The following is a 14,680-nucleotide window of genomic DNA, read 5'->3' as shown; positions in this document are numbered from 1 at the left end:
TAAAGAAAATAAAATATAAGATGTTAAGTTAATATACTTAAGGTCAAAGATTCAGTAAATAACAGATCAAAGACTCAAATCCAAGTGCAGTATACCAAAGACTATATAAATCATCTATTTGCTGTTTTTTTTTTTTTTTAATTTTAAAAATGATACTCATCTGACTGAAAAATATTTACAGGAAGGCTTTGCATGCCATGGGTCATCATTTTAAATATAGAGCACAGGGATACATGGATATGCCACTAACAGTTGTTGAGGTATGTTGCAAAAATGTACTCCTGAAACTGGAAGGTGTCTTAGAATGTCTTCCTTGGGAGAGTGACTTCTGAGACACAGTTCTGCATATAGGCAGTCTCTTGTGGTGTGCTTTCAGGATCAAGTCCTGTGAGAGAACAAAGGAAATATAATTGAGCCAGGGGATGAGATCACCTGTGATGCAGGCGTATCAAAAACCTCAGTCCATCTTCTGGCGAGATCTGGGCTGGGATGGACCTTAGGGGTTGCTTTCCTTGAGGCAGGGGACTAGGCCTTTATATACCATACAAACAGCAGTGATTCCTACAGGTTGTCCCTAGGAAGGGAGGAAACAACTTTGAGAAAGGAGATTCTCTTTAGCTGAAGGCAATTCCTTTAGAGGGTCTCAGGCTCCTGTATTTCCAGCCTCTGGAGTAATGAATGCCTCGTTCTGAAGAGAACAACTACAGTCCACCCCTTGTGTGGAACACAAATACTTGTTTTGTGTAATAGGTTTTGGAAACGTTTTCTCCAAGATTCTTCTTGGTCTCTTGGAGAAACTTGCCAGGGAACAATTAATGGAACAAAATACATTCTTCACCTCTGCATCTTGTTTTCAGGTACAAAATCTATATTTTATTAAATAGATAATTTATAAAAATACTGTATATGTATGTAGGTAAGTCTTACCTAGATTCTCTTCGGCAGGTATTTCTCTTCCTTTTTTCTTTGTTGATCTTCTGGCATGAGGGATCTGAAGTGAAAAGATGGATACTTTAAAGCTCAGTGGGACTCTCTGGCTGTGTCAGGTAGAAATCTTTCCTCCCTAGAAACAAAGATTCTTAAACTCTGAGTTTTAGCAAATGGAAAAAAAAAGGAGATTTTCTGTAGGAGGCAATGCGGTCATAGGTGAAGCCACTTCTACTTCTAAACAGATGTATTCAACCAATTAAGGACACATCTCCATATATAATGGTCATTAACTTAGGGTGTGTCCTGGAGCATGATGTCTCATTCTTTCAGGGAATCTTCTATGATCTGATGCCTCTTGTACTTTCAGAATGCCGTTATAATGGTGGGAACACAGAGGATGCTCATGTAAAAGAAGTTAGACTACCACCTCACACTATCCAACACATTATTTTAAAATAGATCATAGACCTAGCATAAAAGCTAAGACTATGAAACATGTAGAAGAAAACTTACGTGCAAATCTTCATGGCTTTAGATTAGCCAATGGCTTCTTAGCTATAGCATCCAAGAAAAGAGACATAACTTGTACTTCATCAGAATTAAAAGCCTTTGAATTTTAAAGGATACCATAAAGAAAGTGAAAAGACAACCCACAGAATGTGATAAAATATTTGTAAATTGTTTACCAGATAAAAGTTTCTGGAGAATGTAAGAACTTTAACAATGAAATAATAAAGAAACAAGTAACCCTACTAAAAAATTGGCAAAGAATCTGAGGAGAGATTTCTCTAAAGAGGACATAAAAATGGCTGATAAAGACCTGTCAACATACTCAAGACAATTAGATGACAAGCACCAACCGGGAGCGAATATTTACCAAAACCTGTTATCCAAAATATACAAACACTTAAAATTCAACAATAAGAACCTGAACAACCTGATTAAAAAATGAGCCAAAGATCTTAATAGACACTCAAGGGAGATCTACAGATGGCACAAAAGTGTATAAAATGATGTTCAACATTATATGTCTTCAGGGAGATACAAATGACAATAGCTGTGGGATCCCACTGTACATGTATTAGTGGCCAACATCCAGGACACTGATAACACCAAGTACTGGCAAGGATGTGTAACTCCATTAACTCTCATTCATTGCTGGTAGGAATGGCAAATGGTATGGTCACCTTGGTAGAGGGTTTGTCAGTTTATTACTAGAGTAAACATACTCTACCATACGATCCAGCAGTTGTACCCCTTGGTAGTTACCCCAAGGTAACTTACACAAAAACTTACACACAGATGTTCATGGCAGCTTATTCGTAGTCGCCAAAATAGTGACACAGCTGAGGTATCCTTCCATAGGTGAATGAATGAATAAATTGTAGCGTGTATAGTCAGTGAAATTTTATTCAGGTCACAAAATAAACAAGTTATTTCATGTCATGAAAAGACATGGAGGGGGGCGCCTGGGTGGCTCAGTGGGTTAAGCCGGTGCCTTCGGCTCAGGTCATGATCTCAGAGTCCTGGGATCGAGTCCCACATCGGGCTCTCTGCTGAGAGCCTGCTTCCCTCTCTCTCTCTCTGCCTGCCTCTCCATCTACTTGTGATTTCTCTCTGTCAAATAAATAAATAAAATCTTTAAAAAAAAAAAAAAAGAAAAAAGAAAAGACATGGAGGAACTTGCAATGCATACTACAAAGTGAAAAGGCTACATGACATTCCAGAAAAGACAAAACTGTGGAGACAATAAGTCGATTTTTAAGGAGGTTAACGGACGGGAGAGATGAATAGACTTAGCACAGAAAATTTTTAGGGCAGCAGAACTATTGTGTGTGGTATTGTGATGGTGCATACATGTCATTAAATATTTGCGTAAACTCATTGAATGTACACCGAGAGTGAACCCCAAGGTAAACGATGGACTTTGAGTGATAATGGTGTGTCAGTGTAGGTTTGTTGGTTGTGACCCCTGTACCCTCTGGTGGAAGATGTTGAACGTGAGGGTGGCTGTGTGGGTCTGAAGGCAGGGAGTCTATAGGATGTCTCTATATTTTCTTCTCATTGTGGCTTTGAGCCTGAAACTTCTCAAAAATTTAAGTCTGTTAAGGCAACCGATCATCATAGCACTTTCTCAGGCCAATGGCTTCTTTGTAGTATGAAGTGTGTTAGGACAAGTGGCATATGTTCCAGGTCTGCCCACTTTGCGTCCCCATAGCTGTCAAGTCAGGTGTTTGATCAGATGTGCTATTATCTGTGATCTCATGTTAGATGATCCAGAAGCCTTAATGTAATGGCATTAGTTAAGACCCATGGGCAAATGAGGCAAACCTATGCCTGGAATATAGATCAGTTTCTGTCAAGGTGAATTCCTGTACTTTCCAGAATGGAGGAAGTTTGCTGTAAGCAAATTATTATCAAGTTGCTTGTGGTTTCTTTATGGACACAGCTGTATTTGGGGCTCAGTGTTGGTCTCTTGATAGTAATAGGCACAGCTTTGGTGAGCAGAGAGACTCTGCTTTTGGGCCCCATCCAAGCCCCCACCTGTGCTGCTGCCCCATCTTACACCCCTTGTGCCAGTGCTGTGGGAGTTGATGACAAAAGCTCACTGATAACTGGTGAACCCTTCTGCCTTACTGGGCTATTGGCCACCTCTCTGGGAGTGTAGTCCTTGGAATACTAAGGTCTTCACCTTTTGTGCCCACTCCTGTATTTCTTTTCACATTTTTGTTTCACAGGTCTCTGTGTCCCTGATCTATTCTCCTTTCCTATTTTAGGCTCCTGACCAACTAGCCAACCTATGAACCCCTGCCTTTCACTCCAGGTATATTCTGACCTCAAGATACTTCCATTTTAACAGAAAATGGATGCTCTGTCCATTGCGAATATTTGCCTTCATGGCTGTCTCTCAAAGATCTCTTCTGGTTGAACACAGGTTTATTTTTGATATACACACACATGAACTGCTGGCCAGTCAGGCTCTGCTTTATGCTTCATTCCAGAAATACCACCTCCATGTTCTGTTAGATTTCTGCTGTGCCATCCTGACCCTGTGACTTGGAGGGTCTGACTAAACCAGGTTATGATGGACAGTTCTGTCAGAATGGTTATATAATGTCCCATGATTAGGCATCTCTCTTTTCTAGGGCATAGGAGCTCTGCAGGAGCTGTTTTTCAAATGGTGTATAATTTTCCACTGCAGAAGGCATGTCCTTGCTCCAGGACCCTGAGGGGATACGTTGTGATTCTCTTGTTGGAACTTGCCAGAAACTTTACAGCGCATTTACCCACCACTGATACTGCTCAAACCTCAGCATCTGCCACCTCATATGGCCCTCGGTAAAGGGCAGCTTTCACTTGTGCCCTTGTCTGCTATAGACTTTTCTAGCTCTGGGCCCACTGAAAACTGGAAATCTTTGTATCATCCGGGTAACACGTCAGAGACTTGTTCAGAAGAGAAAGAGACCTAACTGGTGATTGTGTGTTTGTGTGTGTGTTGGCGGGGGGTGGGGTGGAATTTGGGGAGGGTTGATAATGCACTAATCTGTCCTTAACTTTGGTGGAAATGTCCTCATACACTTCATATCACTGGACCTAGAGAAATAAAAAAAGTTCATCTATAAGGCCAACTACTGGATGTAGGTAGGGTTTTCTTCCCACTTTCTGGAACACACCTCTAATATCCTTGCCATATGTTGCTCATTTGGTCTGATTAACATACTGTTATTAGTATAACATCGTGTTGTTCAGAATATCCACCTTGTTTAGGTCCCTTGAGACTATGTTATGTCCATGGGTGGAAGGGTTATCATATTCCTGGAGCAAGACCATAAATGTGTGCAATTGGCTATCCTTAGTGAGTACCCTAGAAAAACATTGAAAGTTCAGCAGTTTATACTATGAAGTCTACATAATTTTAATGCCAGAATGATATGGCATATAAGAAGGAAATGACCTATATACATATGATTTTAGGAAAGATAATTCTAACTAAAATGTAAAATTCTAACTAAAATATTAACAATTGGAATTCAGCACTGTATTAAGAGGATAACTCTGACCAAAGAAGGTTTATTCCAGGAACATAAGACTATTTCACTGTGTCACAAGGGTCAACAAATCAGTTTGGAAAAACCATATGACCATAATAAATATATACTGAAAAACTCTCTACTAAGTATCAGCTGTTATTCCTTGTTCAATATGTAGGTAAAATAGAAATACAAAGTGTTTAGATAGGACTAAGCATCTATACAAAAGACCCATTAAAACCAACATGTATGAGTTTAAACGGCCAACCACTAAGATTAAAATTTTTAAAAATGTGCAAGGGTGCCTTTGATCACCATTATTTCTGTAAGCGTACTATAACCAAATCTGCATGATTTGGCATAAGAAGAGACAGATTGGCATTCTAGAATATAGAATCTAGAAATAGATCCTAGTATATGTGAGAATTTAATGTATACCAAAGATGGCATTTCAGTTTAGAGGTAAATAGATGATTCATTTAAGAAGTGGTGCTGGCATGAATGGCTCTCCATCTGGAGTAAAGTTGAGACTGGGCCCTTACCTTACAGTGTGGTTGTTAAAATAAATTCTGTATGGGTGAAGGATTTAAATATGCAAACTATCTTAGGAGGACATTTAAGAAGCTATGTGCTTAATAGTGGGGAAAACATGCTCAAGATAGCAACCAAAAAATATAAAGAAAATATAGACCTATTATCTATGGAAAACTCAAAAATTATTACATAGAAAGGACTACCACAGAGAGAATCAGTAGAAAATATGGTGAAGAGAATTTGCAAGTAGATGACAGGCAGAGTTAATATCCATAATACACAAAGATTTCTTACTCTTAACATTTGTTAATTTTATTTCTGTATAAATAGCTCAAAGAAAAAGGAATAAAGAAACAAGCAGGTAATTCAAGAAAAGTGAAACCAGGGGGCTAGCAAATATATAAAGGGATGCTCAAAGTTCATGAAGTCACGGCAAAAGTGAAAAAGGGCATTTGTTTGTCAAGTAGAAATATAAATTGTTTCATTCTTTTTTATAAAGCAATCTGGTACTCCTGTTTTAAAAATTATACATTACATATATTTTTATTCCTGAGAATCTATTCCATAGAAGTGAAATATTGTGTGTGTGTGTATCCGTGTTAAAGGGTTTGGACAGGGTTGGAAACACTTCAGTGCATCTACTTATAGTATATTATATAGTTCACCATGAACAATGTAGGGATTTAGGGCACCGAACCTTCCCACATAGTCAAAAATCTGGATATAAGTTTTGACCCCCCCAAACTTTACTACTTACTAATAGGCTACTATTGACCAGAATCCTTAATGATAATGTAAATAGTCAATATACACATATTGTGTATGTTATATGTATCATGTACTATATTTTTACAGTAAAGGAAGCTAGAGAAAAAATATTAAGAAAATTATAAGAGAAAATACTTGTATAGTACTAAACTGTATTTATCCAACAAGTTGCCTGTAAGTCTTCCTGCATAGTTCAAACCCATGGTGTTCAAGGGTCAACTGTGTGACTGTTAAGAATGATATTTGATGGGAACCTGGGTGGCTCAGTCTCTCAAGTGTCCAACTCTTAATTTTGACTCAGGTCATGAGCTCGGTCCTGAGATCAAGCCCTGCATCAAGCCCCATGCTGGGTGTGGAGCCCGCTTAAAAGATTCTCTCTCTCTGTCCTCTGCCCCACCACCCCTCTTCACATGCTCTCTCTCTTTCTCAAAAAAAAGAATGATGTGTTAGAGCCATGACAGTTGGCTTGGAGAAATTTTTATTGGGTATTTCTGAATAAGAATAGCAAATTGCAGAAGGAAAACAGTGTCTGTAAATTTTGCTAATCAGTAACAAACACTTTAGGTATGTATATATTTGTGTATTAATATGTTTGTGTAAATGTATGTATATTTAAATACAGTTAAATTAATAAAAAAGGGGGAAACTATGGAAGGATACCTGTTCTATTGGCTTGTCAACCTGTAATAAGTGGGGTGGGAATGATGGAGTGATGTGTATATATGGGGAAAGGAGTGAAGTGCAGAAAAAGAGGTAGTAAAAAATTAATTATACTAAATCAGTAAAATTTAAATAAAATAAAAGAAAACAAAGTAAATGGGATTAAAAAATTATTTTGGGTGCCTGAGATTGTGGATATACATTGAATGTTCTAAGTTTCAAGAAATGAAACCAAATCAAGAACTTCTATTTTTCTATTGGTGGGGGCAGGGAGGCAGAGGGAGAGGGAGAGAGAAAATCTTAGGCTCCATGCCCAGTGCAGAGCCCAACATAGGGCTAGATATCCCAACCCTGAGATCATGACCTGAGTGGGAATCAGGAGTCAGATGCTTAACTGACTGAGCCATCTATGCATTACCCCAGATTGAGAACTTTATTTTTTATTATTATTATTTTTAAATATATTATTTATTTATTTGGCAGAAAGAGAGATCACAAGCATGCAGAGAGGCAGGTGGGGGCATGGGTGGGAAGCAGGCGCCCTGCTGAGGAGAAAGCCAGATGTGGGGATCGAGTCCAGTACCCTGAGATGATGACCTGAGCCAAAGGCAGAGGCTTAGCCCACTGAGCAACCCAGTCGCCCCAGATCAAGAACTTTAAAAAGTTACTAGGAGAAGCACCTGGGTAGCTCTCCTTGGCTAAGCATCTCTTGATCTTAGCTCAGGTCTTGATCTCAGGGTCGTGAATGCAAGGATTGTCTTGGGCTTCGTGCCAGGTGTGGAGCCTACTTTAGAAAAATGAAAATAAATAAAGAGTTATTAAGAGATGATGTAGTTGAGTGATTGATACTAGAGATTAGACCCAGTTCTCAACTTTGCCTTTTATCGCCTGAGGACGGTACACAACATAAAGGCTGCTATAATCAAGACAGCTGTATCGATGTGATCTAAATGGTCACATTTAAAAAATATTATCAAAGTATTTTTTAGTAACAGCTCAACGAATTAATATCATTTGCTTCTTATCACAGAATACCAGAGTATCCCTAAGAAAGTGAGTTTCGTATTTAAAGATTCTGTATGTTCTGGGATGCCTGGGTTGCTTAATTGATTAATTGTCTGCCTTCAGCTCAGGTCATGATCCCAGGGTGCAGGGATCGAGTCCTACATGGTGCTCTTTACTTAGTGGGGAGCCTGCTTCTTCCTCTGCCTGCTACTCCCCCTGCTTCTGCTTCCCCCCATTGTGCCAAATAAATAAATAAAATCTTTAAAAAACCCTGTATTTTATTGGGAAAAAAGATCAAGCACTTGTTCTTGTACTACAATTTAAATAAAAGGCTGTGACTTTAATTGCCTTGAGCTTAATGAACTTACAGGCCTTGACCTGAGGACCTTTGATCTTAATGAATTTAGAGTCTAAATTAAGGTAGCTACTAGATCTGAAAATGTATAACTAAAATGCTTACATTAATGCTTGTGAAGAGACAGATGGATTTTATGAACACTTCAGACATGGTGGAATTTGAACCTGGTAAAACTGATACCAAATAGATTTAGAGTTATTAAAATACTAAGGAGAGTAGTGAGGATTCCAAAAGGATAATTTTCACAAAGCCCTAGAGGTTGAGTATGGGAGCGGTCACTCAGCATACATATCTTCATTCAGAAAATTATTTTAACAGGATTGAAGATCCTAAATAGTCATCCCATCAGAGATTAGAGAAATTATAAGGATAGTTTTCTATTTTGAAAAATTTAAAGCAAATTGTAGACATTCTAATGTCAGGTGGGGATAATAGTGGCTCATTGCTGTGAATTAACTAGCGGGTATTGAAACAGTAGCCCTGCAGGACACACATCCCTACACCTGCCTGCTGGAACTTTCGTTATATTGTACATGTTGTTTTGCAATACTGACGTCAGTTTTTTGAAGGTTTTTTTTGTTCTCTGCCTCAGAATTGTTTTTAAAAAGATTTTTCCATTACTTCTCAACTTCACTGTACCAGAGAATCATCTAGGCAATCTCTTAAAAATGTAGATTCCTTGATCTCACACTGATGTTCTCATTCAATTAATCCCAGGGAGGAAGGGGCTCTATAATTGGCTTTTTAAATAAGGAGCTCAAAGGATTCTGAAGGAGAGAGTTAATGCCTTGTCTTTCTGGAAGCATTCTTACGGTCTTTATTTTAGGGAAGGAGATGGTCTGTATTCAGTATTGTAAACCTTAGAAAGTTTACGTACTGGTAAATAACAATGCTTGGATAAAAAGAAGATATCTTTGCATCATTAAATAATTTTGAGTGCTCATAAAACTGTATTGTAAATACTACTTAAAAGCAGAACATTTTTATGTATGTTCAGTGAAGAGTTTGACAATACAATCTGAGAATGAATAAAGGCTCCTTTAAACTTTAAAGTTTCTCAAAGTCAGATATGTAATATTCTTGAGCTATTCAATATATATTATTATATCATAAGGTTGTGAATTCATATCATAATTTATTGAGAAGAAATTCTAATAATGCCTTTCCCCTTTCAGTGCCAGCTTGACCTCTCATGTCACTTTTCCCAATTTATTTTCTGCCTGTGGTCTCTGATCAATATAGAAAAATCAGTCTGTGTTCTTTCTGACTCTTGCATTCCTGGAGTTTCTGATTAATTTATCCTCAATGACTCTACAAATTCCACCATTGCAAATTGAAAGTTTAACCCGAACTTGTCAGTCAAATATGATTAAAAATCACTTGCAAAGAAGTAGTAATTTTTTTTTCTGTGTTCTTTTAGCAGTCTTTGTACTTGACCTTCATTTCCACTGGAAAAACTTTTTTTTTTTTTTAAAGGTTTTATTCACCTATCAGAGAGAGACAGAACAAGCAGGGAGAGGGACAGAGGGACAAGCAGATGTGCTGCTGAGCAGGAACCCCAAGATGCGAGATGCAGGGCTAGATCCCAGGACCCTGAGATCATGACCTGAGCTAAAATCAGTTGCTTAACTCACTGAGCCACCCAGACACCCCTCCACTGGAAAAACTCTGAATTTAACGACTTTGTTAGATGGTTACAAAATCACTGATCTGTCCAGTTTCCTTTCCTCTTCCTATACTGTCTCTGTTTTTCTACCCAGCTTTGGCATTTCTGTGACCTCAGTATGAAATGGGGGGCTGTGAGGTCATCATGAAGTTAATCATGGGGAACTTACTTACAGGTTTGATTATGTAATGCTTGTGTTTGTGCAGTTCCTGTGATCAAAGTGCACCTTAGGTTTTTCTTGGGGGAGGGACATAAATTAATATCTGTATATAAAATCTAAATATCTTCTAGGTAAATTTTGAAAACAATATTGAAGGTATAATTATGGTACTTCCTATAATATTCTACTTAATTAGTTTGTATCATTTTATTTGGAAAATATTTTAGCTTATATTCATGTTTCTTATGAATGCATATATTTATCTTTCTCCATATTGAATCTCAGGGTATTTTCGCTTTAACCCTTTTTTTTTGTAGAAAACCTATGATAAGTTTCATAAGCAGCACGTTACCTGGAGCATTAAATCCAACAGCCTTAGCTTGGCGACATCATTTGTGAAGTGGTAACAGAAGATCTGATACCACCAGAGATTATCATTCCTAAGTAATAAAGTATATGCTAGTTTTTAGCCTTATTTTTTTCTGGTCATATTGTTCTCTTAAATGCCTGCATATTTTTACAATCTCTTTTATCTTGATTACTCATGTCTCAGTGTTTCACACATTTCATTTACTTTCTGCCTGTTGAATATTTTGAAATTTAACACAGTTTTTTTAACTGTTAGGTAAATTTGGGAATCAGCCATTCTTAATTTTTTAAAAGAAAAAAACCTGAAAATTTATTAATCAGTTCTGTTTATTATGAAGAAAATATGAAGTCATAACAGAGCCTTTTCAGTTAAAGTAGAAAAGAATAAATAGGATCAAAATTAGTGAATCTTTTAAACAATATTGAAGCAGTTTGTCTGATAATTTATGCCATTAGCTATATTCAAGACCCTGTGATCATTGCTGAGTCATGTCTGATGATATTCATTGTTTCTGACTCATCGTGTTATACTACTTAGTACATTTTAGCTGAGTAGTTAATAACTCACTTAGTGATTCTCAAATAGTTATGTGGAACAGAATTGCATTAAGAACTTTCTCAGGGGCGCCTGGGTGGCTCAGTGGGTTAAGTATCTGCCTTTGGCTCGGGTCATGATCTCAGGGTCCTGGGATTGAGCCCCCCATCAGGCTCTTTGCTCAGTGGGAAGCCTGCTTCCCCTGCTCTCTCTGCCTCCCTCTCTGCCTTTTTCAAATGAACTCTTTTCATACATACATTCATAAAATACATACATTGCCAAGCCTCAGATTTTGCTTGGACAGAGCAAAAACGTATGGGTTTTGAAAAATCTCCCCAGTAGTAATCTACTACTTGATTTTATTTTATTTTTTAATTTTATTTATGTATTGAGGGGAAAGTGGGGGAGACCACACAAGTTGCTGGAGGGGCAGAGAAGAAGCAGGCTCCCCAGTGAGCAAGGAGGCCAGTGTAGGACTCAATTCCAGGACTGGGATCATGACCCGAGCTGAAAGCAGATGTTTAAACAACTGAGTCACCCAGGGGCCCCACCATCCACTATTTTAATCGCTTGATTTACCTTCTTTCAATTTTTCCAGTGGCCATTAGCTTAATTTTTCTAAATCACGAATTGTTTAAATACATATCTTTTCCAAAGCTTTGGCTGTTTCTCATTTTATAGGATGAAATTCATGTTTTAGTGTCTGAGTCCTTCCTTGTCTCAAAGGAGACTGGAAGATACCACAGTTCTAGCCGAATGCACCAGCATGCGTCCCGCACCAACAGTGGTGAAACCCATGGCCCTGAAGCACTGTCTTCTTGCACCCACAGTGGACACTGGCAGGCAGGCACGGGACTGCTCTCTGCAGAACTCAGATTTGATCTGAGCATCCTTTTTCATATAGTTGTATGGAAAGCTACAGCCAAGTGATGAGAGTTGACATGTAGCGAAACCAACATGACATCATATTTTACGTGAACTCTTTGTTCTAGTCTCCAGCTTTATAGAGTTTAGGAAAAGAAAAACAGTCTCGGGGTGCCTGGGTAGTCATTCTGTTGGGTGTCGGCTTTCAGTTGAGGACAGGATCCCAGGGTCTTGGTCTTGAGCTCCCTATTGGGGTCTGTGCTCAGCAACGATCCTGCTCCTCCTTCTCCTGCTCCCCCTGCTTGTGTGCTCACTCTCTCTCTCTCTCTCTCTCTGATAAATAAATAAATAAGTAAGATTTTAAAAAATCTAACATTTGCTTTTATAGTGGAACATTTCATGCATACAAAGAATCCACATTGCCATCCGTAATTTATAAAGGACAGTAGAATGAATGTTCATGAGCCCCCTACACAGCTTGTGAAATAGAATATTATCAGTGTCTTTGAAGGCTATTTTATGTTTTTTCTCTATTCCTATCCTAGTCCTTATTGTAGGGGTTGGTACCATTTGAATTGTACATTTATCATTTTCCTGCTTTTTGTGTGTGTGTGTGTGTTGATAAGTGTTCAAGTAACTCTGTACAACTCTTAAGTTTTATTTATTTATTTTTTTTTTTTTTGGATTTCATGTAAATGGTATTATCTTCTTTTCTTCCGCAGTTTGTGTTTTCATTTGATGTATTTTGAGATTCAGTTATGTGTATATGTAAAACTGTACTTCTGTTAGTCCTTTCTGTTTTGTAATATTCCATTGACTGAATACACACTCGTTGAAGGACATTGGTTTGTTTTCTGTTTTTGTTTTTTTAAGATTTTGTTTATTTGACAGAGACAGGCAGAGAGGCAGGCAGGGGTGCCCGGGGTGGGGGCAAGAAGCAGGCCCCCTGCTGAACAGAGAGCCCTATGCGGGGCTCATCCCAGGACTCTGAGATCATGACGTAAACCGAAGACAGAGGCTTAACCCACTGAGCCACCCAGGCTCCCGGTTTGTTTTCTGTTTTGCTGTTACCTGTCATGCTACTAGGTTTATTGTTGGACATGTTGAATGGTGTACAGGTGCAGGAGGTTTTCCACTGTGGGTACCTAGGCGACAAAGGTCAGTGCCTTCATTTACCAAATGATACACATTTTTGTCCAAAGCAGTTAATCTGAACCTATATTTCAACAAAGTATATAAAAGTTCTTTTTGTTTCACCGACTCAGCAACACTTGATAGGCTAACTTCTCAATTTCTGCCCATGATTTTATCTATATTGTGACATTTTTGGTAGTGTTTAATTATTCTTTTTTTGGGCTTGTTCTATTTTACACAATGGATTTGTGTTATTAAAACCAAAAGTTTGAAATATTCTAAGTGGAAAAATAAAGAATAATCTGTATAGTATGATTACAAACATATAAATAGAACATACCACCTTCATAGGTGCATGTATATAGACATGTATGTGCGTATATATGTGAGTGTGTATGTATATGTACGCACATAAAATAGATGATCACTTGATGAATATTGTTTGATTCAGGGATACTACTTGGCCATATGGTTTACCCTTTGCATACCGGTTAACGTGGGACTAATGATGTCGTTTGGGTAGAGGGAAGCAGCAGAAAGTCTTTAACAGGAAGTGGTGTATAAGGAGGGGGAGGTGGAGCCATTGAGCTCTTTGCCGGCTGTGGCACATGAGAGCCATGTGCCAATGGCTTCATCTCCCAAACTCAGATTCGTCAAAACTCAAAAGTCAGATTCCCCGATGTAAGAGTCGGCGCTTACCTTATCTGTCCACGGGAAGGTGAGTAGATGGAATCCACATAAAGCACTTTGTATGGAGAGCGGCATATAATAAATGTTCATCTGACTTCATTGACCATCTGCTTGGAGAAACAGGGCACACATAAGGAAAAGAGCAGTACAGGAAACATGCTGAGAGCCAAAGTCAGACCAATGCATCATTTATAACCGAGTCAGTGTTCACAGAAACTCCTATGGTGGAAAGAGAACTATTAACTGTTAAGCAGGACATGAGGAAAGCCCCCAAACTTGAGAATCTGAAGCTGTTTCTTACTCTGTGTCTGTTCACACGTTTCCACGTTCCCCCACTCCTTTCTGCTGAAAGACAGATGAGAAAAATCTTTGAAAATCTTGGGAAAATGTATAAACAGAAGTAGAAGCCATAGAGGAATCCCGGCGTCTGTGGAGCGGCTGGCTTTTTATTTCAAGTGTATGCTTCTGTGAACGTGGATGGCTGCCAGGCCTGGAAGAGGGAAGTGTTTTGCTAACTCTGCACTTTCCGAGTTCTTAGAAGCATTGTCCCCTGGAGAGGTAACCTTGAAGAAGCCCAGCCTCCCTAATAGAACATGCTGCCTGACAGGTCATGTAGGTCTGGATTTTGTGTGTGCTGATCTGGAAGGCTCTCTGCCAGGTCGTGCCATCCCCTCTTAGCCAATGGCGCCTATTTTCTGAACAGATACAGTGTGGACATGGGAAATAAGGCCTTTATGTTTAGACGACAGGAAAGACCTTTTCGTTGTACCAATGTATTATTTTTAATCCTACTTGCTTGCAGTCTTAGTTCTTCACCTGTCCACTCTGTCTCCTGCTCAGAGGCTCAAAAGAACAAGGATGATACAAACGTGTCCATGAACTCAGTTGTACAAACAAGAAGAAATGATAACTGGTACCTAACAAAAAAGCAGCATCAGAGCTCCACAGTAGAAATATCTGTGTAAGGACTGCCTAG

General features: G+C 38.6%; 1 protein-coding gene and 1 long non-coding RNA gene across 2 annotated transcripts in view; one reads left to right on the top strand and one right to left on the bottom strand.

Moving 5' to 3' along the window:
* Positions 1-14,680, top strand: part of CNTN3 (contactin 3) — a 338,196-nt gene that overhangs the window by 54,464 nt on the left and 269,052 nt on the right. The window lies entirely within an intron of this gene.
* Positions 12,823-14,138, bottom strand: LOC131824140 (uncharacterized). The gene is made up of 3 exons (XR_009350763.1): positions 14,006-14,138; positions 13,714-13,811; positions 12,823-13,025 (listed from the first exon to the last, which is right to left on the bottom strand). It is a non-coding gene; the product is annotated as an uncharacterized LOC131824140 (long non-coding RNA).

Source organism: Mustela lutreola, chromosome 2, assembly GCF_030435805.1.
Source record: "Mustela lutreola isolate mMusLut2 chromosome 2, mMusLut2.pri, whole genome shotgun sequence".
Taxonomy (NCBI): Eukaryota; Metazoa; Chordata; class Mammalia; order Carnivora; family Mustelidae; genus Mustela; species Mustela lutreola.
This window is presented reverse-complemented; position numbering and strand designations above follow the sequence as displayed.